This window comes from Adiantum capillus-veneris, chromosome 3, assembly GCF_014529385.1.
Source record: "Adiantum capillus-veneris isolate H3 chromosome 3, ASM1452938v2, whole genome shotgun sequence".
Classification (NCBI taxonomy): Eukaryota; Viridiplantae; Streptophyta; class Polypodiopsida; order Polypodiales; family Pteridaceae; genus Adiantum; species Adiantum capillus-veneris.
The window spans coordinates 157,414,004-157,440,884 of NC_140933.1; the positions used below are offsets into that span (position 1 = coordinate 157,414,004).

Sequence of the window (26,881 nt, forward strand, 5' to 3'; positions counted from 1 at the left end):
GTCCTTGCCGACTCCCTTGTACTTTTGCACCAAGATTAATATAAAAAGAAATATCGAAAGGGGCGCTAGTCTCTGGGGCCAATACCTCTGGGCACGGAACTATGGCGGGCCATGTCGTCTTTGTGAACTGTTTTGAAGTGAATCTCTGTTGTGTCGTGGTAGAATCTTGACTTGGGGTGTCCAAGTTTGTTACAGCTCTCTATGTAAGAGCGCATCCTTGGCCAAAAAAAATATCATTTAACCAATGCTAAAGTTATCTGGTTGCCTGGGTGTCCAACGCTAGGAACATCATGGCATTTGAACAAAATCCTTTGTTGAACCTCATTGATTTCCGGCACACAGACTTTTCCATTTCTAAATAATAGTCCACCTCTAATGGAATATTGTCACTGTCTCGTTTCTCTACCACGACTCACTTGGGTCTCCGAATCACCCAAGCCTGTACACAAGTCATGCTCTACTTCGACCTCATTCCATATCTTGCCAAAATAGCTATCGGAACGACATAGCCCTCGGAGAAAGAGAGAGAAATCCACAGAGATTTCAGCCATAGACAAGGCATTGACCTCAGGAATCTGGCTGAGTGCGTCAGCAACTCGATTGGTGGATCCTTTTCTATAACGGATCTCAAAGTCAAACTGTTGCATAAGCTCAACCCATTTGGCCTTTCGGCCTCTGAGATTACCCTGATCATAGACATAGCGCCAAGAGTGATGGTGTGTCCATGCAACAAAGATAGAGCCATATAGATAGTGTTGCTACTTCCTCAAGGCGTGGACTACGACGTAAAGTTCTTTTTCATATGTTGGATAACGTGTCTAAGTGTGAGAAAGTTTCTTACTTTCAATCCCTGAAACAGCGTTGCACCAATCGTATAATCACTAGTATCCGTTTCAACTACAGATGGCTTGCTAGGATCCACAATATGCAATATTGGTGCAGTGCTTTAGTGTCTGAAAGCTCTCATTGAGACGCTTATTCCAGACAATAGGGGGATTACCTTTACGGTGAGGACTCGAAGTCTTCGGTCCTTTCACCCCTCCTTTTAAAAGTTGCATAAGCAGAGGAGCAACTTTGGAGTAATCCTTGATAAATTGCTGAAAGATCTTGTAAAGCCTAGAAAGGACTTTACTTGGCGCACATTCTTCGGAATGGGCCAATTTCGCACTTTATCCAACTTTTCAAGGTCAACGCGAATTATATCGCGAGTAATAATATGACCCAGATACAGAAGCTCCTTCTGAAAAAATTCGCACTTAGAAGCATAAAGCTTCTCAGTTCTCAGTACCTCGAGAACAACGCGTATGTGCGCCAAATGCTTAGACAAACTCCGATTGTAAAAGATGTCATTAAGAAATACAACAACAAAGTTGCCTAGAAATGGTCTCAGTAGATCGTTCGTCATCTGGTGAAACGTAGTTGGAGCTTTGGTCAAGCCAAAAGGCAAGACTAAAAATTCATAGTGACCATAACGCGTATGGAAGCTTGTTTTAGGAACATCTTCCAGTTTGATTCGTATTTGATGATAGCGTGATTGCAAGTCTATCTTCGAAAAATACAACACTCCATGGAGTCGATCTATCATCCATACGTGGGAGCATGTACTTATTCTTGATAGACCTTATTCAAGTCCTTGTAATCCACACAAAAGCGCATGGTGTTATCCTTCTTTCGAGAAAGTAACGTAGGCGCTCCCCACGGGGATTTACTTGGCCGGACAAAACCCCTATCGAGATAATCCTTCAGATGCTACTGAATCTTGTCCTTTTCGGTTTTACTAAACCGATAGGGTTGCTTTGAAAAAGGCTAACTACCAGCCACCAGTTATGATCTACTCCTCTCGAAGGTGACAGGTTAGGAGATAGATTGTTAGGAAAAACATCCTTGAAATCAGTCATGATTTCTTGGATAAGGGTGGATTCGTCGGAATCCCGAAGTTCAACAAAAGAACACAAACATTTTTACGAAATTCAGTGACTGAAGTACCAAATGCCAATGAATCAAACCATGCAGATGATATACACTGATAAAAGTCAACATCAAAAGACTTTATATCCTTAAATATTTCCAAAGTAGTAACAATTGGTACTGCAAAACCCTTATTTACAGCAATTTGATTACAAAGCGAAATAGACACATGAAACATGTCTTGTTTAACAAAAACAAGAGAGTGACATAGTCTATATACAATGTATCTTGTTTATCATAAAACCATGGAATTCCTAAAATAACATCTGCTCTATCCAGGCGCATGATATGGAAATCCAGGTTCTCTGTTACAGGCTAGGACACTCAAAGCGAGAAATCAATAGCAACACACAAACAAAAACTTCAAAATCACTGAACTTTAATAGAGAGAGAGAGTGAGAGAATAGACACGGCACGATGGAGTTCGGCACCCAGTAGCATTGGCCCCAAAGACTGGTGCCCCTTTCGGTATTTGTTTATTATCGATCACTGCAAAGTACAACTCTTGAGGGACCTCTGCTCTCAAACTCTGCTTCTAGATGCTCTGCAAAGTAAGATGTCCAAGGGCTTTTTAATTCTTACAAGGGATGCCCAAAAGCGGAGCCCGAAAAGCAATCAGGTTTAAAAGTACTAAACCCGAAATCAACTGATCCCAAAAGCTCGTGTAAAAACTGCCACGTCAGCGGTCCAACTCAAATCGCTTAAATCCGTATAGCCTGCCACGTGGCATTGCCAGTGCAAATTGTGGAAATTTCGTACGGCCCATCACGTCAGCATGTCAGTGCGATTTACGGAAATTTCTCCCAGAGTCGAAGCTTTTGGTCTTTAGGGTTTTAGGCCCCACAACGGGTGCTAATAAGTTCTTCAAGTTGAGACGCGTAATTTAGCCAAATGATTGGGCTTAATTGTCTTCTTGATCGGAACAAAATGAGCCTGCTTATTAAATCTGTCGATGATTGTCCCAATGTCATCATGCCCACTCTGAGTCTTGGGAAGATCAATCCCTTGCTATACTTTCCCAAGGTCGGCTAGGTATAGGTAAAGGTATGAGACCCTTCTCTAGAAGCTCTTTCACTGGGTTCATAACTCTCCTCTTTCTCCTCTGATGACCTTGCATCAAGTTCCCTTAGCTTGTCGCAACCCTTAGATGCGCTACAATCTGATTCTCGTACAACTCCGGAACCCTGTGATGATCTGTCGTCCGGCTCCTCTGATTCATTCTCTTAGTTGGATGTCACAAACTGTTGACGTGTCAAGCCACTGAAGAACGGAGCCGACTTGCAGATCCCGGTCGAGGGGCCTAAACCCTAAGTGAGGAAGCAGAAGCAACAGATGTACGGAATCCCGTAATTCACGTTGACATGTTGACGTGGCAGGCAATACAGAATTCTGCAATTCACGTTGGCTTGTTGACGTGGCAGAACTGTACGGATTTCCAGATTTCGTGCTGGCTTGCTGACGTGGCAGTTGTACGAATTTTTCGTAAATTCGATGGCTGCTTTTGGGGCCATATGCTTTTTGGACCAGTTGCTTTTGACTTTAAAGTCTTCATATAAACTGCTTTTAATGGCCAAGGGCCTTTAAATATGAGGCTAGGGCTCATTCTCTGACACACTTCTAGGAGAAGGTGCAGAGCGTGGAGTACCGGCTTGTACTGCGTTGATGCAATATAAAGAAATACCAAAAGGGGCGCCAAGGTTTGGGGCCAATACTCTCTGGGGTGGAATTCCTCCACTCCGTGTCGCGTGTGCTCTCTCTCTTTCAGTTTCAGTTGTTATTGAAGTGCTAAAAGTCTGTTTAGTCTGTTCTTTTGTCTTGTGACAATGGTATCAGAGCATCAGGCGTGTGCTTTTCTGAAAGCATACTGGTCCTACAAAAGAGCAGACAGAGCAAACCGGCGCTTCCAAAGGTTATTGGAATCTGATTTGAAGTATCTTGGAGTCCCGACCTCGGACTTATTAGGCACTCCCACCCTTACTTCATCGTGCATCAAGCGCGCTTCCGTCTTCATCGCTCATGTCTTACAAGGCATAAGGCAAAAAGATCACTTGCAAGAGAAGGATCCAAGATTTGTTTCATGTCTATAGCTACCAAGCCGCACACTCCAAGGACTTGGCAAGCTTTCAAGATTTTTTTTTTCGAAGTTACATCCCTTCAGCATGTTCCTTCGGATTGCAACTTCTAACAGAGTAGGGTATCCTAAAATGCTTGCCATGGAAACCCTAGCGGATTATAACTTGGAATTTCTCGATATCTCTCAGTAAATGTCTCTTGTCAAGCTGATAACCTAGGACTCCCAATGTGATTGCTATGTCTTGGGACTACCATCGTCGCCAGAGGAACATTGTCTGTCCAAGAGCTGATGGACCATGCTATGGTCGGCTACGACCTTATGGAAGGAACCTCACGGTAATTTTTGGTGCTGGTTCAGGATGGAAAGTCAATCGACTTTTCGAGCTTGACTGGTGTCGAGATTGCTTTTTTAGTTTGAGTTTTGTTTGAGAACTTGTTTGGTAATCCTGTTTGAAATTTGTTTGAAATGATGGTATCTGTTTTGAGCCTGTCTTGGTGCCGATTTGAATTGTTTGACTATAGTTTTAATATTGGTTTCATTGATTGGTGATTTTAATTCTGGGTGTAGTAGTGAGAAATGATGTTTGAGAATGCTTGCTCATTCATACTCATGGCCTAGACCCTTGTGCTTATTTGCGGGGGAAGTATTGAATGTTCAAAAAGTGCTGCTTTTACTCATGGCCCGGATCCTTTTGGTTATTTACGGGGGAATTATTGTTGTTGTTACTCATGGCCCGACTTGGATGGTTATTTACGGGGGGAGTAATAAGAAGTTTGAGCAGTCGTTACTCTCAACACCTCCAAACGATGCAGGCTGTGGTCTGGGGGCGTTTGGTTGTAAAAAGGCCTCTATATCTCATGGCCCGGACCTTTTTACGTTATTTGCAAGAGGAGTGATGAGGGAGTCGTTGAACAACTCATGGCCCGGGCCTTGTTAGGTTATACTGGAGGAGTGTTCATCTGCGACTTAATGTTTCTATGTCTTGTAACATGCATATGTGAGCATTTGTGTTGCATTGTGATGTTCCAAGCTCTGAATATTCCTAATTGGATTAGATTGCATTGGTATGTAATTTTAGTGCATCAAGACACCCGTGGAAGATCAGTGTGGTCTGGGTGTGATGGCTAATTTTGCTACGCCAGATTATCTTCCGATCTGGACGAAAGGAGAAGCCAACTCCTTAACTAAAGAGCCGAAAGGAGAAGCCAACTTCTTTAAAAAAAAAACGCGAACTGTCCTCGGAAATTTTGAGCTAACTTGAGTTGTTTTGCAGATATGTTGTAATCGCGGATGATTACTTTCTTTCAAGAAGGGGGGATGTCACAAATTGCTGAAGTGTCAAGCCACTGAAGAACAGAGCTGACTTGCAGATCCCGACCAACGGGCCAAAACCCTAAGTGAGGAAGCAGAAGCAGTAGATGTACGGAATTTCGCAATTACTGATGACATGTTGACGTGGCAAGCAATACGGAATTCCGCAATTCACGTTGGCCTGCTGACGTGGCAGAACTGTACGGATTTTCGGATTTCAGGCCGGCTTGCTGACGTGGCAGTTGTACGGATTTCCATAAATTGGGCTGGTTGCTTTTGGGGCCAGATGCTTTTGGGACCAGTTGCTTTTGAGTTTAAAGCTTTTCATGTAAACTGCTTTTAATGGCCAAGGGCCTTTAAATATGAGGCTATGATACACTTCTGGGAGAAGGTGCAGAGCGTGGAGTACCGGCTTGTACTGTGTTGATGCAATATAAGGAAATAGCGAAAGGGGCGCCAAGGTTTGGGGCCAATACTCTTGGGGTGGAATTCCGCCACTCCGTGTTGCGTGTGCTCTCTCTCTTTCAGTTTCAATTGTTATTGAAGTGCTAAAAGTCTTTCTAGTCTATTCTTTTCTTTTGGCACGTGGTGCTTGTCTTGTGACATTGGAAGACTATTGCCATGATAGGTGGTTATTATCCTGTCCATAGGATATGTCAATGAGCCGACATGCATCCCAAATCGTTGCTTAGCATGTCCCATAGAGTCAGACTTCTGTAACAGACAATGCTCTTGAATCTCTTTTGGCAAACCACAACAAAACCGCTCAATTTGGTCTCTCAAAATAAACTTCCGAAACGAAGACACTGGCAAATAAGTATCCCGAAACCTCTGGTAGTAGTCATACAATGTATCTTTCGTAATCATTCAAATGATGCCCAGTTGTGATGATATCTCTTTCATATTCGTTTGATATCAAGTTGATGTGAAAATTCTCTTAAATTTTATCCACGTCGCAGGTGGTGCTCCGCGTAACAAAAGAGTAGACCACCATGTCTGTGCAATTTCTTTCTAGTAAGATGCCGCCCTTCGCACGTTGGAGTGTCCTGTGAACCAACTCCCGAAAAGGCGATGACAAGCTACTGTACAAACTCAAGGGCTTGAAGGGTGTCCTGGTAGCTTGAAAACGTCTCAAACCTGACAACTCGATCCCCTTCCTTGAACTCCTTGGTCTTCTTGCTCATCTGCTCACTGTCAGAAGAGGACGAGCTCTCCTCCTCCGAACTGCTAGATGGCTTTCCATGCCTGCTAGATCTTTTTAGAAATCTGCTTGTCTTGCTCTTCTTGCCTTTTTTTTTTGTTTGCTTCTTCTGCCTTTTCTCATCCTCTCTGGAGCATGAATTGTCGGGACTCTTTGAGGACAAAGAAAAATGTGAGTCATCCTCGAAACTAGCACGTTTCTTGGATCTGCTTGCCACCTCAAAACCCGACTTCTGGCCCAAATAACCGAGGAAATCCATCGATTTCCTTTTCTTTCGAAAGTGCTTTAAGCGTTTTAGTATCTGGTTCATCTTCTTGTCAAGAGCTCTGTGTAGCTCTTTTTGCGAGTACAATTTCAACTTTTTTGCACTCCGTTCTTTCACTTTTCTTCTTGAACTGAGAGGAGAATCAATGGCCTCACGCCATCTTGAGTAAATGTCATTAATCAGGTTAGTCTTCAGGTGTTTCGCACATAGTCACAAAGGACGCATTCGGGGACGGGCTCAAATGGATTTGTAGTGTAAAAAAGAGGACGGGACGGCAAGTGGGGACAAAAAAGTGCGGACGGGAAGCCCAAAAGTGGGCGTCCCCCGTGACTACGGAACTTTCGCAAACTTTGGGTCTCTGCAAGTACTTCATCAATCTTTGCACACGTGTCAACTTGCAGTTGACGTTTGTACTCTACCCTGGCAAACTTCCCTGCCGAAAATTTACCCAATTCTTCATTCTTTTCTTCAATTCCCGCGCAGGATTTCAACTTTTCTTTGCCTTCTCACCGAGAGGTGTTATCTTTGTCAGATTCTCCGCGAAAATCCATGTGTACTCTTGGGTTCTTTATGGCTTATGCCCTTAAAGACAGAGTAATGAAGACAGGAGTGCGCTTGATGCGCGATGGACAAAGGGTGGGAGTGGCTGATAAGTCTAGGGTCTCCCCATGAAGCTTCTTTCACAAACAAAGTCTTGTCTGCTCTGTCAGAGTCTCCTCGAGAACCTTTGCGTGCTGGAGAAGGGATCGGATCCTTGTAGAAGAAGAATCTTTCTGAGCTCTAATACCACTGTTACAGGCTTGGACACTCCAAGCGAGAAATAAATAGTAACACACGAACAAAAACTTCAAAATCACTGAACTTTAATAAAGAGAGAGTTGACACGACACGGCGGAGTTCCTTGCCCAGAAGCATTGGCCCCAAGGCTGGTGCCCCTTTCGGTATTTCTTTATTATTGATCATTACAAAGTACAACTCTGGAGGGACCTCTGTTCTCAGACTTTGCGTCCAGATGTAGTGCAGAGCAAGAGACCCAAGGGCTCTTTTATTCTTACAAGGGATGCCCAACAGTAGAGCCCCAAGAGCAATCAGGTTCAAAGTCACTAAACCCAAAAGCAACTGATCCCAAAAGCTCACGTAAAAACTGCCACGTCAGCACCTGTAGCGCAAATTGCAAAAATTGTGTACGGCCTACCACGTCAGCATGTCAGCGTGATTTATAGAAATCTCTCCCAAAGTCCACGCTTTTGGTCTTTAGGGTTTTAGGCCCCACGGCCGGTGCTTGTAAGTTCTCTAATTTGGTCGGTTCAGTTTCTCTTGTCCACTCGGCCATTTCTCTCCAGTTGGTCATGCCACGTTATCACGTTGTGACATTCTCTTTGTAATCAGCTAGCTCGAGCGTCAAGTCAGAAACCATCTGATTCCATACATCTGTATGTTTGCCACGAGCCATCTTCACGCGATACTCATGGTCATTGTGTAGTTTTGGCATCTCAAGTGAACTGCTTAATGTGATGCCATTATTTATTTTGGCTTTTAGGTGTTTATTTTACTTATTTGTCAAAGTCTGGGAAGGGAGGCAATTTACTGAGGTTGGCATATATGCAACCCCTTGCCTCCATTATATTCATATTAGTTATTCATTGCCAAGGTTGATTGGTTCCGGAGACTCTCTCTCTCTCTCTCTCTCTCTCTCGCGTGCTCATGTCCTTGGTCTCTACGCTTCTGCATCGTCGACTTTGACATGATATCAGAGCTGCTGGTGGAGCTTTGTGCTTGAAGAGCATTGGTGGAGAAGGAGCAAGTTGAGAAGAAGGCCCTCGTCGCTGACGTCGCCTTCCCACCCTCTGTCACTACCCATCGCTGCCTAGACGTTGTCGCTAGCATTACAAAACGCTATCGTTTGCTAGCGTTTCGTGGCAAACTCCCCTTGGTGGCGCCGGTGAAAGCCCCTCCTCGCCGAGCGTTTAAATTTTCAAAATGCTGCCCGACTGGCGGCTTTGGTGTTGCTTTGTCGCCATTCTCCTCCGCGTGCACTTGGAGCTAGCAGCGTCACTAGCGTTTCAAAAAGCTAAGGTGGGTAGCGTCTTCAATGGCACTTGCACCGCGAGCCAAAGGCGTCTTCGTTGCGTTCTGAAACGCCCGCAGGAGAAGTTCTTTTACTGACGCCACTGACCTCGTCCGACCTTGCCTTTGCTTGTTGAAACGCCGTGTTTAATGGCATTGACCCTTTCCCTCTTCTCCTGCTGCGTTTCAAAACGCGAGAGCTAGCAAAGAGCGCGAGCAATGAGGGGCATTGGAAGAAGTCCTCTTGGCTTTGGGAAGTAAAATAGCGGTTTGAAATAGGGAAATTCAAGCAGTTTGGGGCACGATCTGGACAACGGAGGTCTTTGTTTTTGGGAGTGACTTTGAGCTAACCTTGCGGTCACTTTTGAAGAAGTATCTTGGTGCGGCTTGGGAGACGAAGAGGCAGAGTTTGGAGATTAAGAGAGGGATAGCAATGAGCAGAGCCCACTTTGTGTGGAGCTCTTTGTGCAGAGAATTGGTACGGCTTGGAGATTTTGCGGCTTGGCTAGTGCGGCCACCTTTTGGAGTGCGAGAAGGATTCCTAGAGTTCCAGATTTTGCAACTTCAACATGGCTCCCCCTTGCTCGAGTGCTAGCGACAAGTTGAACGGCAATAACTACGCTCATTGGAATTTGATCATGCGACTCTGGTTCTCACGAAAAGGCGTATGGGACATTGTCGACGGCTCGAGGCCCTGTCCCACGAGGGATCCCAACAACAGGTACACCCGCCTTCAAGATGATGAATATCTCAAATCGTGTGTCGATTGGGATGCGGCTAATGCGAAGGCAGTGTCGGCCATTGTGGAATCTCTCACAAAGGACATTTCTCCAACCATTCAGACTTTGAAGATTGCCAACGATATGTGGTTCAAGCTCGTTGGAATGTTTGATCGGGATTCTATGATGCGAGTAGTCACCCTTCTTAGACAATTATTTGCCATCCAGTTTCCACGGGGAAGTTCCATGCAATCATCATTTCTTATGAAGGCTAAAGTTATTCATGATCAACTATCGGCTATGAAAAGTGCTTTGACGAGTACTCAATTAGCTGCTTTGGTTCTCACAAAGTTGCATGAGACGTATGAAACGATGTCTAGGACACTTCGCCTACAAATCACGAAGGAGAAGCCGGAATTTGATGATCTGAGCTCTTTTCTCATTGAGGAAGAAGGCGTGTTGATAATTCAAGGCAAAATTGAGATTTCTGAGTGAGGTGATGAAGCACTTGCTGCTTCGGATTCCAAAAAGAAGACCAAGAACCGTTGTTACAATTGTGGAAAGCGTGGTCATTTGGCCAAGGATTGCAGATCCAAAGGCAAAGAGAGAGATTCTACAAAGGACAAAGGTTAAAGCAAGCATCACGAGGAAAGCAGTGATAGTGACTCAGGGAAGGACAACAAAGAGGTTGCTGGTGTCGTGGTGACACACTGGCACGGACTCCTGCCTTCTAGTCACATGGAGATTGCCACAAACTGCTAACGTGTCAAATCACTGAAGAATGGAGCCAACCTGTAGATCCCGGCCAAGGAGCTTAAACCCTAGAAGAAGCTGCAGAAGAAGTTTTACCAACTTATAAAGTCTTGCGGAGAGGCCTATTTTTAAAGAGAAGTTCTAGCCAACTTATGGGACCTTGTTCGATGGGGCTCTAGCAACCAAAGACAATAAATAAAGCTGGACCCACACATACACACACATTGTAGCAGCGGATGATGTGGCAGACAGTATGGAATCCCACAATTTACGTCGACATGTTGATGTGGCAGACAATACGGAATCCCGCAATTTACGATGGTGTGTTGACGTGGCATCTGTACGGATTTTCGTGATTCACGTTGGCTGATTTTCAGCGGTAGTTTTTGGGCGAGATGCTTTTGAGTTTGAAGCTTTTCATGTAATTGCTTTTCATAGGCCAAGGTCCTTTAAATATGTGCCATGGGCTCACTCTCTGGCACTCTTCTGAGGTGAAGGTGCAAAGCGTGGAGTACTGGCGTTGCACTGAGTTAAAGCAATATAAAGAAATTTTGAAAGGGACGCCAAGGTCTGGGGCCAGTGCTCTCTCAGGGTGGAACTCCTCCACTCCCCGTCTCGTGTGTCGTCTATCTCTTTTAGTTCAGTTATTATTTGAAGTACTTACAGTTGTTGAGTTTGTTCTTTTCCGTTGGTATGTGGTGCCCGTTCTCGTCACAATGGTATCAAAGCTTTAGGCGTGTGCTTTTCTGAAAGCATACCGGTCCCACCAAAGAGCAGACACAACAAGTTGACGCTTCCGAAGTTTATTGGAAATTTTGTAAAAGAATCTTTGTGTCTTGACCGAGATAAAGGAATCGTCGTGTCCTGACCGCAGACTTATTAGCCACTCCCACCCATACTTCATCGTGCATCGGGCGCGCTTCCGTCTTCATCGCTGTGTCTTACAGGGCATAAGCCATAAAGATCACTTGCGAGATTTTTCAAGCCACTGTTTTTCTCAGAGGCAGTGCCATGCAGTGGTGGATGTCTATAGCTATCAAGCTGCACACTCTAAGGACTTGGCAAGCTTTCAAGAAAATGTTTGCCTGAAGTTATATGGTTTCTGACAGCTTCTGGCAGAGTGGGGTATCCCGGAATGCTTGCCACGGAAACCCTAGCAGAGTATAACTTGAAATTTCTCGACGTCTCTGTCACAAGACATGCACCACGTGCCAATAGAAAAGAACAGATTGAACAGACTTTTAGCACTTCAATAACTACTGAATTGAAAGAGAGAGACGACACGCAACATGGAGTGGCGGAATTCCACCCCAGAGAGTATTGGCCCCAAACCTTGGCACCCCTTTCGGTATTTTTTTGTATTACTTGAACTCAGTACAATGCTGGTACTCGCGCTTTGCACCTTCTCACTGAAGCGTGCCAAAGATGAGCCCTCTGCACTTATTTAAAGGCTCTTGGCTTATGAAAAGTAGTTTACATGAAAAGCCCTTAAACTCAAAAGCATCTAGTCCAAAAGCAGATGCCCAAAAGCTGCCAACGTGATTTACAAAAATCTGTACAATTGCCACGTCAGCAATGCTAATCGTGGAAATCCGTACAGGTTGCCACGTCAGCATGTCAGTGCAATTTGCGGAGCGTCCGTACTGCTGCCATGTCATCAATTGCTTTATGTTAATGTCTTTGGGTTACTTGGACCCCATCGGACGGGGTCCCATAAGTTGGCGGGAATTTCTCTTTAAAAAAATAGTCCACTCGGCAAGACTTTGCAAGTTGGTAAAACTTCTTCTGCTGCTTCTACTTCTTCACTTAGGGTTTAGGCCCCTCGATCGGGATCTGCAAGTCGGCTCCGTTCTTCAGTGACTTGACACGTCAACAGTTTGTGACATCTCAGCAGGTGTCTCTTCTTGAATTGTCTGTCAAGGCTTGTTTCGACTATTCAAGCACTTATGGACCATGCTGCGGTCGGCTACAACCGTATGGAAGAAATCTAACCCTAATCTTGGTGTAGGTTTTAGGATGGAAAGCATGTCGTCTTTTCGAGCTCGATTGACGTCGAGATTGCTTTTTAAGTTTGAGTTCTGTTTGAGAACTTGTTTGGTGATCTTGTTTGAAATGGATGGTATTTGTTTTGAACTTGTCTAGGTGTCGATTTGAATTGCTTGACTCTGATTTTAATATTGGTTTCAATGATTGGTGATTTTACTCGTGGATGGAGTAGTGAGAAATGCTGTTTTGGTATTTTTGAATCTCGGAACAATGCAAACGGCATGTCTGGGGAGCGTTTCGTTGTATGCTTGAAAACCTTGGAACGACGCAGATGGGATGTCTGGGGAGCATTTCGTTGTATGCTTGAAAACCTCAGAACGACGCGGACGGAATGTCTGGGGAGCGTTTCGTTGTATGCTTGAACCTCCAAACGAAGTAGGCTGCGGTCTTGGGGGCGTTTGGTTGTAAAAGGCCTCTATATCTCCCGACCTAGACCTTTTTAGGTTATGCGGGAGGAGTGATGAGGGAGTCGTTGAACAACTCATGGCCCGGACGTGGATGGTTATTTGCGAGGGGAGTGTTTATCAACGATTTCATGTTTCTGTGTCTTGTAACATGCATATGTGAGCATTTGTGTTGCATTGTGATGTGCCAACCACTGAATATACCTTGGATGAGATTTTTTTGGGAAGCGAATGACCGAGAATATCAAGAGCTCCAATCTGGAATTAGACTCCTTATTGGATGAGATACTTCTTGGAAACCAACGACCCATGATATCAAGAACTCCAATCTGGATTGAGAAAACTGATTGTCCCTCAGAATGACCCTCGGAAATTTTTGAGGTAACTTGAGTTGTTTTGCAAATATGTTGTAATCGCGGACGATTTCTTTCTTTCAAGAAGGAGGGGGGATGTCACAAACCACTGACGTGTCAAGCCACTGAAGAACGGAGCCAACTTGCCAAGATTGTACCGTACATACATACGGATGACATCCGAACGGCGTAATATTTTTTTAAAAAAATTTTGGCAGCACATGCGGCATCCGATGGAGCGATAGGGTAGTGTTTTATTTTTTGGGCAAAACTCTTTGTATTCACTACAAAGAGTTGTGCGTTTCTGTAAAAGGTGCAGAGCAGGTCTGTGAGCGCCTTTCTTGCGAAGAAAACACCATGCCTCGCGAAGCCAACCCCCTGTGGAACATTCACACTAATGTCATTGAGATTGTGAAGACTCGAGGGCAATCCGGATCAGGTACACGACGTTGGCAATGCAAGTACTGTGGGATGGAGAAGACCAGTACGGTCACTTGTGTCGTCAGACACTTGACGGGAATAGGATGTACAACCAATTGTGGAGCATGCAAGAAGGTGCCGCCTGCTGTAAAAGATCAGCTGATTGCAAAAAAATTTCCAGCAATGGCAGGAGGAAACAAAGGTAGGGGAAAACTATCTACGCAAGATGCTCTTCATGATGCCCTTCTCGGAGACCTTGGGGACATGGACAGTGAAGATCAAACGGTGGGAAGTAGTGAACCTAGTGCACAGGCTCAGTCTAACAGGAAGAGGGCTCGTGTCATGCAAGATGTGTAGGATGTGTTTTCTGAGGATGTTAATGATACGGAGGATGTCACAGGGCCTTGGTAGACCACCTTGCCCTTGCGTGTGCGTACTCAATCTTGGATCAAGGAGCGACAAAAGGTGGCGGAGATGGAGATTGCTCGCACTCTTATTGCGTGCAACATCTCCTTCAATGTATTGAGGACTGACCAATGGAAAAGGATGGTGAAGGCTATTGCTTAGGTTGGTCCCACAGATACATGGACTGGCTTAGAGTACAAGAAAATGTGCACGACAATGCTTGATGAGCAAAAGGCTTTGATTGATAGGGCTTTGGTTCCAGTAAAGGCAGGATGGAAACAATTTGGGTGCACAATCATTTTAGATGGTTGGAGTGACATACGTCGACGACACATCATCAACATTCTTGTGTCATCTTGCCTTGGCACTTATTTTTTACGAGTCGTGAATGCAGGGGAACATATCACAGGTCAGTTCATTTACACGCACATTCGGCAGGCCATTAAAGACGTTGGCACAGAGAATGTGGTACAGGTTGTCACCGGTAATGCATCAAATTGCAAAGCAATGGGTGACTTGATTTCAGCAGAGTTTCCATCCATAGTTTGGACCCCCTGTGCTGCACATTGCCTTGATTTACTCATGGAGGGGATAGGGAAACTCCCTTGGGTGCTACCTATTGTGTCTGATGCAACAAAGATCACCACTTTCTCCCGCAAGAAGCACCAAGCACTTGCCATCTTCAGGAGCCACAGCCAGTTGGATATGGTACGGCCTTCAAAAACCAGGTTTGCCTATATGTATTTGGTGCTCCATAGGCTCTTCAAGCTAAGGGATTCCCTGATGCAAACAGTGGTGGATCCCAAATGGAGAGACATGCACAATTCCCAGCAGGAGAACACTAAGTACATCCAGAGGCGTGTTCTTGATGAGAGCTTTTGGACAGAGGTGCAGTCTCTCACAGTGGCTTTGCAGCCTATTCACGTGTTGTTGCGTGTCACGGATATGGAGGGGTCCACACTGGGGCTGGTTTACCATCTGTTCTTGCAGATGAAGAGCCACATTGCAGAGTGTCCTTTGTCTCAGCAGCGGTATGTTTCCTTGATTGCATCATTGACAATTATTGGTAATTGTTTTTTTTAGGTAGCTCGGAGCTGCTACACTGAGATGCTTCTTTTTTGATGGCTATGTGCAGATGAGATGACATACTGGCTATTGTGGAGAGTCAGTGGACGTTCATGAGCCGTCCTATACATGGAATGGCTGAATGTCTCCATCCTCTCTACAAAAAGCCAGAACTATTCCATGATAGAGATTTGCTTGCACTACGTGATTCATACATCTCGTTGAGGTATGACGAGGACACACAACTGGAGATTGATACTGAGATGACGAGCTTCATCAACAGCTTAGGTCCTTCCTTTGTGCGGCCAGTGGCACTGAGACAGGAGGTTACCAAGTTTCCTTTGACTTGGTGGCAGAGCTATGGGAGACAGGGTCTTCCCAAGCTTATGGATCTTGCATTACGCCTACTTTCGCAGGTAAATACTAAACCTAAACCATTGCCACTTTTGCAGGTAAATACTAAACCCTAAATCATTGTAATTTTCCAATTGAAGGATTGCTTTGCGGGTGCTTGTGAGCGCAACAGGAGTGCCTACTCATTGATCCACACCAAAATACGCAATAGGCTAAGCACTGCACAAGTAGAGAGGTTGGTTTACTGTAGAGCCAACATGAAGCTTGTGCGAGCCTACCATGCTTTGGGGACACCAAAGCAAGAATTATTAAATATGTGGTTTTGTTAACTAGTCGATTTTTATGATCGAACTCTTTGTAACGTATGTTCTGTTTTTTCTATGAGCAGGTAGATCCCACGCAGGTTAAGATGGTGCCTGATCCCACTATAGAGAACATTGAGCAGCAGACGAGAGATGAGCAGGAGGAGATTCTTCGACTACTTCATATAGAGTTGGAGAGTGTGGATTGCATGTGACTAGATCACGAGCACGGGCATACAACATTCCACTCCTAGAGCGAGTTCCAGATCCAGATATTGCACGACGTGAGAGCATCCGCAAAGGAAAGCTTCCTGTCCGCAAAGCACGAGGCCGTGCAAATGAGGCTGTTCGTCTCATCCATGCCACAGAGGAGGAGGATATTGAGGATGTTGCAGAGCAGCCACAGGTGTCTATGGTTGTGGAGCGAGAGTACGACGACGAGGGCAATTTCTTGTTACATGGAGACATTCTCTCCTCTGCACAGAGCTCATCTTCATCGGATGATGAGTTCTAGGCTAGTTGTCCTGGGAGAGAGAGATACTTGAGTCTCTTGACTGAGGACTCCATTGGGTTTTTTCTAGTATTATTCATGCTATGTATTAGTTTTAACTTTTGGCATTTGCACCTTGCTAGTTTATGAGCTTTTGTAGTTGGCATCAGACATTGGTCATGATTGCTATGTCATTGTCATTGGTCATGATTGATATGCCATTTTCATGCCGAGATGATTGTAGTGTCGAGTTTTGTATTTGCAGTATTTTGATCATCATTAGTCAATCTTTGGATCTTCACTCTTGTATGATCATTGATGTATATTGTCTCTTACCTTACAATGCTATGTTGCTTTTAAGATTATGGTATCAAGTCTGTCATACTATTACTGAAATCTGGTATTGTGTCCCATGTTCGTATCATGGACCATGATAGGTTACTTGATTGATGTTCAATGCTGGTAGGCCTTTTCATTTAGCCATATAGATTGATAGTTTATATATTTGTAGGATTCTTTTGTGAAATTTCAAATGTTTTTCCTAATTTTTAAGGGTTTTTTTACCAATAGTGCGTATTTTTACGTACGTTAAACCTCAATCCATACAGGATTGCGTACCTTACGTACCGAATACGTACAATATTTTACGTTTGGTTCCACCTTGCAACTTGCAGATCCCGGCCCAGGAGCCTAAACCCTAGAAGAAGCAGTAGAAGAAGTTTTACCAACTTATAAAGTCTTGCCGAGAGGCCTATTTTTAAAGAGAAGTTCTAACCTTGTTCGATGGGGCTCTAGCAACTAAAGACAATAAATAAAGCTGGACCCACACACACACACACACACACACACACACACACACACACACACACACACACACACACACACACACACACATCGTAGCAGTTGATGACGTGGTAGACAATACGAAATCCTGCAATTTACGTTGACATGTTGACATGGCAGACAATACGGAATCTCGCAATTTACGTTGTTGTGTTGACGTGGAATTTACGGATTTTCGTGATTCATGTTGGCTGATTTTCAGTGCTAGTTTTTGGGCGAGATGCTTTTGAGTTTGAAGCTTTTTATGTAATTGCTTTTCATAGGCCAAGGGCCTTTAAATATGTGCCATGGGCTCATTCTCTGGCACTCTTTCGGGTGAAGGTGCAGAGCGTGGAGTACTGGCGTTGTACTGAGTTCAAGCAATATAAAGAAATTCCGAAAGTGGCGCCAAGGTTGGGGGCCAGTGCTCTCTCGGGGTGAAACTCCGCCACTCCCCGTCTTGTGTGTCGTTTATCTCTTTCAGTTCAGTTATTATTTGAAGTGCTTAAAGTTGTTCAGTCCGTTCTTTTCTGTTGGCACATGGTGCCCGTTCAGCCAAAGAGAGGCTTGTGAGTGGTAGAGAGGGGCAAAGAGTGCTCCATATAATTAATTTGGACCCTTGTGTTGGGGTTCAAGTTATTGGTGTTTGAATCCGTGCGTCGGAGTTCAAGGCACATGCATATGGCAGGGAATCAATCAGACATGTCTAAAACACTATGGATGAGTTCATCGATCCATTGTTGTTGGTCGGATCATGGACAGGATGTGTTCCACAATTCACTATGTTGGAAGTATTCTGGACGTTATGTGTCTCAGTTCATTATCTTGGAAGTATTTTGGAAGCGATGTGTTCATAGTTCATGAATGGGGATTCTAGGACGTAGTGTGGTCTACAATTCAATTTTCTAAAAGGCAATCGATGCTCAAGATGCATTATTCTCAAGTATAAAGTTGAGGGTAGCAAACCGAGGTGTACTTAATTGATAGCCACTTCTGGGGTGTCCATGGTAGCTTCTTCATCGAGTTGGTCTCACTATTTATGTCCACTATGAGCTGCAGAGAGGGTGTTTGAGTTTTGGCATCTCAAGTGAACTGCCCAATGTGATCCCATTATTTATTTTGGCTTTTAGGTATTTATTTTACTTATTTGTCAAAGTCTGGGTAAGGCAATGTACTGAGGTTGGTATATATGCAACCCCTTGCCTCCATTGTATACATATTCAGTTATTCATTGCCAAGGTTGATTGATTTAGGAGACTCTCTCTCTCTCTCTCTCTCTCTCTCTCTCTCTCTCTCTCTCTCTCTCTCTCTCTCTCTCTCTCTCTCCTTGGTCTCTACGCTTCTGCATCGTCGACTTTGACATAGTGTCCCGTATCTGCAGGCGCATTTTTTGCACCAATTTTTGCATCCACAAAATTGTATGAGCTTCCATTATCAAGGAGTACAGTCATGTCGTGAGCATGATCTTATCGGGAAAATGGAGAAGATCGTGCTTATCAAACACCTTGGTGCTAAAAGTGCAATTAGTGCATGAACTATGCGCTAAGTGATGGATTTCAACTTGAATGACATCAGAGTTACTTGAGATCTTGTGAATTTGAACAGAGGGGGGTCCTTGCGGTTTCTTGGTCTTCTTCTTGGGGCAATATTTGATCTTGTGGCCACAACCAAAACATGCTCCCTTCTTCATTGCTTCAGCAATGACTGCATTCTTGGTTTTCTTCTTCTCTTGAGGTCTCGACGGCGACCTTTGTTAGAATCAAGGTCGCTTCCTTGAAGTGCCCTCACCGGATCAGTGATCTGAACTTCTTTTCTTCTCATAATTCGCCCTATTTATTAAATGTAAGGTTCTGGCCTTTGCCACAGTGTTCTCGACGCTAGTATGGGCATTATCTTTGATCAAGGCCCAACAATAATCCTCATGTAAACCCAGCAGGTACATGTGCTTAGCATGCGTGGAATCCACCTCGTTCAAGGTGAGCGCTTCTTTGAAAGCCGTTGTATACTTATCAAAAGACACAGTTTTCATCAACAGACTATGTAATTTGCGTAGGCTTTCAAAGGGTCCATTTTGGCAAAATCTTTCTTGAACTTCACACAAATCAACTCATGTCGTAGGCTTCTTTGGCCTTACTGTACAAATAGAGAGGAATCGTCCGAATCTTCCGTTTATCATGCTCCCTATGGAGATCAAAATACGTGGTCCACTGATGAAGCCAATTATTTACGGCCAATTTGGTACACTCTTTTTCTTCCCGTGAGAAATTAGTGATCTTGTACAAAGTTGTGGCAGTGGGACTACCCTGTGAGCTCCCAAAAGTAGCAATCTACGTCGGCAATTGCTAGAGATGGGTATCGTTCTTGGAAATACGCACAGTCGTCGACTGAGCCGTATTTTCGAGATCAGCAAGATGGGCATTAAACCCTTGCACGGCCCCCTCAAGAGAGGACAAGCAATGTTCGTCTGAAGTTCTGAACATTCACGTTTTGCAGAGCGGATATACGCTGGTCGAGGCTCTGGAAAGTACTCGTGATCCATGTACAGAGCATGCGTGAACGGAATTTGAATGTTACCTAGTGCGTCTTCACATTGTGCATCCGACCTTGAGGAATCCATGGCGAAATCCGGTCTTTTTCGCACTTTTTGATCGCGAAAGTCGAACTCTTGGGAGCTCGGGAGTCGGTGCGTTGATGTGAGCGTGGGGAGGCGGGCAGGTGATGGCAGGAGCGCGTGAGCGCGAGCGGATGGGAGAGAGGAGCGTGGGGAGAAGAGCAAGGAACTCAAAATTGAGGTTTCTGCAAAATTGTTCACTCTTTGTAAGTGAATCTTTTAATAACTCAGGTTTCATACTCACCTTATAAAGGTCCTGGTCATATTTTCTGAGAGGGGCCATAAAAAAAATTCAACTCAAATTAAGAGGCTTCGAGCATAAAAAAAACTTTAGAAGGGCTCTCGAATAGCTTGCGAATCCTGAAATGACGTGTGGGTGCTCTAACAGACTTGGACATTCTAAGTCAAGAATCTACCGCGACTCAACAGGAATTCACTTCAAAACAGTTCACAGTTAGATTCGACACCGGCCCGGCGGAGTTTCGTGCCAAGAGGTATTGGCCCCAAAGACTGGCGCCCCTTTCGGTATTTCTTTTTATATTAATCTTCAAGAAAAGTACAACTCCCACGGGTGCTCTCTTTCTCAGACTCTGCATCCAGATGCTCTCCAGAGGGAGCCCCCTTGGGTTTCTTATAAAGGTTACAAGGGTTGCTAAAAGCAGAGCCCCAAAAGCTTCAAAATCAAAAGCTTCCACTTGAAAGCAATTAGAAATAAAGCAACTTGACTTAAACGCTCCCCAAATTCAGCCACACAATTTCAGCCCTGCTTTTGCGTAGAAAAAGCAGGTCCGTACAGCTCAGCCACGTCAGCACTGCAGCGCCGCAAATTATGGGTCTGTACAACATGCCACGTCAGTAGATTTCCACAATTTCTGAGAGGCCATGTCAGCAATTGTTCCGCGTTTCACAGGGGTGCCCTGCTACACATTCTAGGGGTGTATCGGGTCATGCCACGTCATCGGCTTGTGACATATCCCCCTCTTGAAAGCATTGTAATGGCCCTCGATTACGCTTGCAAAATAGAAAGAGGCCATAAACTGTCTTAGTAGACAATGACTGCTAGTACCGACGCACTAGGAAAACACATCTAGCACATGTACCAATTGATAGTCACATCACACGACATCATAGGACATCACTTGACAAATCACATTCAAAAATTCATTCAGATCTTAGACCATGATTTATTGACAACGTACTTAGCAATCACATCTAGAGCCACTCGGTACCTAATAGATGCCCGATTAACTAATCCTTATTGCAATCACGTCTATCGAGATCTTTCAGACCGAAATGCTGTAGTCATTTCGTCTATCAGTTCCTGCACTTAAATAAGTCAAGAACAAGTCAGTATCATGTTCGTGAATTCCAGTTCATAAAGTCATACAGCAGAATGCTGTCAGTTCACAGTATCCCTGAAACTCAAAAGAGACATCAGTGACTTTAGTATCAAAATTGGGGCAATTTGTTGACAAAGGAGTGGAGTGACTTCCCTCTTGTGCATACGTGCTGCACCAAATTCCGCCCAAGCCGAGTTCGGGGTTCCATTTAGAATAGACCATGCTAAACCAAATGCTTCAAGGTAAGGATTCACAATTTGAGGAGTATCTGCCAGGTCCTCCTCCATTCACTTCGCATCCAATGCGGAGTAGGTCTTGAATTTAACCAAGAACCATCTTATCGCTTTACCTTCTATCTTTCTGTGCCAATATCTGTTCTGGAACGAGTACGTGCTCGTTTTCCTCAGAGACTCGCATGAAAACATTGTGAAGTCTCCAAATGTTAGGCAGCTTCAGTCTAAAGGAGACATCATTTATCTTTTCAGAAATCTGGAAAGGTCGATAGTATCTTATGCTAAGCTTTCGAGAAAGTCACTCCTTTCTTTTTTTCTTTCTCAAGCGTGCCTTCTCAAAATGTAAGAGCACCCAATCGTTCTACTTCAATTTCAAATCGCGACGATGTCAATCTGCTGCCTTTTTCTAAGATTTCTGCAAAGCCTTCTGGACCAAAACCAAGTCCCTCGTGAACTGGTCGGCTTCAGAGAAAAATCTTGTCTTTCGTGCTAAGGAAGGGTGAAACCTTCATAGCAAATTCAATAATTTCAAATGGCACCTTCCCCATCAAAGAGTTAATCGTGTTTCTGTAGGCATATTCCACCAAAGGTAAAAACCCTTTTCCCATGAAGTCTTCAAATTCAAAGAAGAAGACTTCAACAAATCCACTACCACTGAATTAGCAATCTCTAATTGCCCGTCAATCTGCAGGTGGAACGATGACGAGAACTGCAACCGCGTGCCAATGTTCTCCCAAATAGCCTTCCAAAACAAACTCGTGAATCTGGGGTCTCTGTCGGAGACAATCGTCTCAGGCATGCCATGTAATCTGAATATCTGGACAATAAACAATCGTGCCCGCTCTGTGTTTTCAGGAGATCAAAAGTGAAATCCATTGCAATACTTTTCTAGGGGCGGGTGGGTCTGGGTAAAGGTTGTAACAATCCCTATGCTTTATGCCTGTCAAAACTTGACCTTCTGGCATACCAAGCAATTGCGTACAAAATCGTCCACGTCCTTCTTGAGTCTCGGCTAAAAGAAGTATCTCTCCATACCTTTTAAGGTGGTAACAATGCCACGGTGACCTGTAAAAGGTGGACAGTGGCATTCGGTTAGAACCTTTTCCTTCAATGGCTGTGTAACGCACAACATCGTTTTTCTTCATCAAGTAGCCATCCCGATGGAATATTCCGCTACTACCTCCCCATTTTGTATTCAACTGAATACATCTGCAAAAATCTGTATCTGTGGCGTACTGATCGACCATATCCTCGAAGCTTCTATGATGTATCGCGGAAATAGCCAGAACCAACGGCTTCCGGGATAAAGTATCTGCCACCAATTTCTTCTGTCCCTTCACATGGACAATCCGGAAGTAAAAGTGTGACCAGATGTTTGCCCCCCCATGTGCTTTTCCGATAGCTGCTTCTGTGACAAGAAGTAGCGTAAACTCCAACTATCTGTGAAAACCTATAAATCGGCTCCGAGTAGGTAATGTCGCCACTGAGTAAGAGCATGGATAACCACCAAAAGCTCTCTCTGTCAGATCTGTACTGTCAATTCCGGCCTTGAAAACAATCGGCTCTCATAGGCAATGACATGGCCTTCATGCATTAAGACCACATCTAGACTACGACCACAAGTATCACAATATACTTCAAATGACTTCTGCAAATCCGGCAAAGTCAAAATTGGTCCTGCCGTCAAGTTCTGTTTCAATTTCTGAAAGGCAGTCACCTCTGTGGGTCCCCACGAAAAAAAAGATTCCTTTCTATGTTAACCTCTGCAAACTTTCTGATGAACTACCGATAGTAAGAAAATAAGCCCAAGAAGCTCATGGACATTCTTCAAATCGGGCCAATCATGGATAGTCTCTATCTTGGCCGGGTCCATTTGCACTCCTGTTGCTAAGATAGTGTGTCCCAAAAAGTCTCTCTGAGCTCGGCTCACACGGTAAGGTGGCCGGTTTGGTGGTGTGGTCCGTCCAAGTATCAGATCAATGGTATGTCTGAAAAGCAATCTGCATGAGTGTGGAGAAAATCTTGGCGTTCTTTTTCAAGGTCAAACAATATTCGACCTTCAATCATCATTTCAGTCCTTTCTAGAAAATAAAGAAACTGAATTTTATCAAGTACAATCTCTGTGCCCTTCATTTGTCAAAGTCGCTTTCTCGCCCCGATAGTCAACCACGACGTTGTTCTTGTGGTATCAAGGGATTTCGAGTAGGACGTTACAACCTTCCAAGGGAATTGCGTAGAAATCCTCGTGCCCTAAACACCCCTGACATTGTAAACGAAGTTTGCCAATGATCGGTGTAATGACAACATCCCGTCAGGGTGCCGCTAGAACTATCTCTACCTGTGGCCTCAGCCTGTCGGGCGTAATTTCAAATCGAGCTACCAATTCAAGTGAAAAGAAGTTGGCCTTGGCTCCTTCATCAAAGAAAAAGAGGGCTTCCCGATCTTTCACTTTGTCCTAAAAGCGGCAAAGTTTTGTACTTTCATTCATTTGATTTGGTTCGGGCCCCACGCAATGTGGTACCAGTTGTGTTTTCATCTGCCTTTTCTGCCACATTCCTCTGCTGCTCTAGAACTCTCTGGCCTGTCTTCAGTTTGTTCTTGCTGTGCCTTTTTGGGGCACTTTGCGGAGATGTGCCCTTCCCCTATTTGAGATAGATAACCCTTTCTCTAAGAGTCTGTCGGAGACGTGTATCTTTCTTTTCTTTGTTTTGGGAAATCTTTCTCTTTCTTCTTCATTGTGAGAGGTCTGTTGAATTCTCTGAGTCGAGATCTCATCATTGGGGTAAGTCAAATTTCCCGAATGTATCGCAAAACCCCGTTTTACATGACCTATCAATTCTTCAAAAGAATTCAACTTATGTTCCAAGTAGTAATCTCGGATCTCTGTAGGAAGTCCGCAGCAAAACCGCTCAATCTGTTCCTTAAACAAGACCTTTGTAAATGAAGAGGCTGGTAGAGAAGAGTTCCAAAATCTCTCGCAAAAAGCATCCAAAGAATCTCCCTTGGTCATCCGAAGATGATTCCAAGCAGTTCGTATATCTCGTTTATACTCTCGAGTCAGCCAAGAAGAAATAAAAAGCCTTTTGAATTTCAACCATTTAATTGGAGCTTCCTTGTTTAGTAGAAGGGTGGACCACCATGTTAGAGCATTTCCCTTGAAGAAAGAGGTAGCCCTCCGAATCTTGGAGTGCACCAAGTAATGTCCTCCAGAGAAAGCTATATCAAAGTGCGGTATGAAGGCCAATGCCCTCAAAGTATCGTGGAATCCATAAAAAGTGTCAAACTTAATTGACTGCCCACCTTCTTTAAATTCTTGAACTTTCTTGCTTTTATCTTCGAGGAAGTCATACTGGTTGGCTTTATAGAAATGCTTCTTCTTTGTGTAAAATCTGTGATCGTTGGGAGTCCAAACTGTTTGAGGATGACTCCTCTGTAGAACTGTCAGAAACTGGGCGAAATCTAGGCTTCTTTGCCTTTTTCTTTCCCTTTCTGAAGCTTTGCTTTTTGCTTCGCTTGTCCATGTCTTTCTACGAGTACAGGCTCTGCTTTTCTGCACTCGTGTGTCTTTTCGGCTTTACTCCCTATCTGAGAGGAGAAGCAATGGCCACACGCCATCTCGAATAAATCTTATCAATCATATGCAGGAAGTAATGCCTGAGATTAGAGCGGCAAGGGGTGGTGGCTGCACCACAATAGCGTGGGAGAGAAAGAGATCGCAGTAGAGGAGTACGCGCAGCACGAGGAGAGAGAGAGAGAGAGAGAGAGAGAGAGAGAGAGAGAGAGAGAGAGAGAGAGAGAGAGAGAGAGAGAGAGAGAGAGAGAGAGAGAGAGAGAGAGAGAGAGAGAGAGAGAGAGAGAGAGAGAGAGAGAGAGAGAGAGAGAGGTGCAGCCAGTGATCGCTCATATGCAGGAAGTAATGCCGGAGATTAGAGCGGCAAGGGGAAAAGGCAAGATTGCCTTTTACCGAGATGGAAAAGTGGTAATACTAGAGCGACGCTCCACATGACGGTGCAAGACTTATGGGACCACACTCAAAGTGGTTGCCTGGAACTGTAATGCATCTATGCGTCTTGATGTGGGTGCTTTTGAGGATAGCTTTATTGGAAGAGACATCATCTTTTACTCTGAGACACACCAGGCCCCTGGGCAATCCATGCCTCACATCACTGGATACAAGTGGGAGACAGCTTACAGACAGGAGACACGCTCAGAGCACAGAGGGCGGGGCTCGGGAGGAGTGGCAGAGGGCGGGGCTCGGGGGGAGTGGCAGTGTTATTTAGAGAGAACCTGCAGCCACTGATACATATAGCCCGCAGGGATGAGCAGGCTAGGTACATGTGGGTGAGATTGAAAGCAGAGACAGGCAGATATCTCTACCTAGCTATTTGCTACTTTCCCCCGAGTACATCAGTTTATGCATCACCCAGAGGACAGTCCCCTTTCTCTATTTTGGATGATGACATATGGGAGTTCTCTAGGGATGGTGACATTATCATCCTAGGGGACTTCAATGCTAGGATTGCCCATCACCAGGCAGTGTTTTATGATACTTCAGAGGAGATGCTAAGGGAGCTAGATGTTGTAGAGACGGGCCTGTCCAGACTATCACACGATGTGGAATATACTGAGTATGGGCGACACCTGATAGACATGGGCACCGCACATGGATTGGCCATCTTGAACGGCCTATAGAGATTTCCTGCTGCGGGAGGTTTTACATGCTTCCCACATAGACATGAAGCCAGCATAGTGGACTATGTCATGGCACAACCGAATCTCATCTCTAGTATCCAAGATCTCACAATTGGGCCCAGACCGGTCGGGGTGGCAGTGGATCATGCTCTGGTGTCGATGACCATCTCCTTCGAGTTCAGTGTAGCACACAGGCCACGGATAGCAGCCCCTACTCGCTACACCTTCACACGAGAGACGGCTTCTGTATACATGGACGGGATCTACAGACGCCTATGCACTGAGGACCCGGGGCGACCTTTGGAGGAGCTAACTACTATACTGACATAGACATTACATGATGCAGCAGCAGAAGCATACCCACACACCCAGCCTGAGCAGAGCCGCCGATCAGGGAGCATGCCTCAGAACAACTGGTACGATGAGGAGTGCCGCCAGACTAGAGCTAGACTTCAGAGGGAGGTGCTTTTGGGGGACGTCACTCACAGACAGTCACAGATTGACTTCCGACGCCTGGTGCGGCGGAAGAAGAGGGCTTTTTTGGCTCGACTCGAGCAGGATCTATAGCAGCTATTCTTGAGTCAAGACTCGCGTGAGGCGTGGCGGCTCTTTCATGAGCAGTCCCCCCCCGCTATTTCCTCCACAGAGACCTGGGGTCAATACGCATCATCTTTGTACACAGTACCTAGACAGCTGCCCCTCCCCAACCCCCCCGATCCATGCCCACACACATGTGTTTTTTTCACCGCTGAGATGGTGAAGAAAGCTATTGACAGGATGAGGACTGGGAGAGCATATGATCATGATGACTTAGTCGCTGAGCATTTCATGCATGCCAAAGACCTACTAGCAAAGCTTCTAGCAGTTATGTTTAACTGTGCCATGTGTGAGGGCCTACCGGACACTTGGAGCCTATCTACGATCGTACCTATCTTCAAGTCAGGAGACCCCATGGAGCCTGGGAATTATCGCACTATCATGATTGG

At 44.9% G+C, this 26,881-nt stretch overlaps 1 protein-coding gene and 1 pseudogene across 1 annotated transcript in view; both read left to right on the plus strand.

The window, feature by feature from the left end:
- LOC147462034 (26S proteasome regulatory subunit 6A homolog) overlaps positions 1-26,881 on the plus strand; it is a 99,216-nt gene that overhangs the window by 60,928 nt on the left and 11,407 nt on the right. The gene's annotated exons all lie outside the window — the stretch shown is intronic.
- Positions 15,587-16,610, plus strand: LOC147462036 (uncharacterized; annotated as a pseudogene).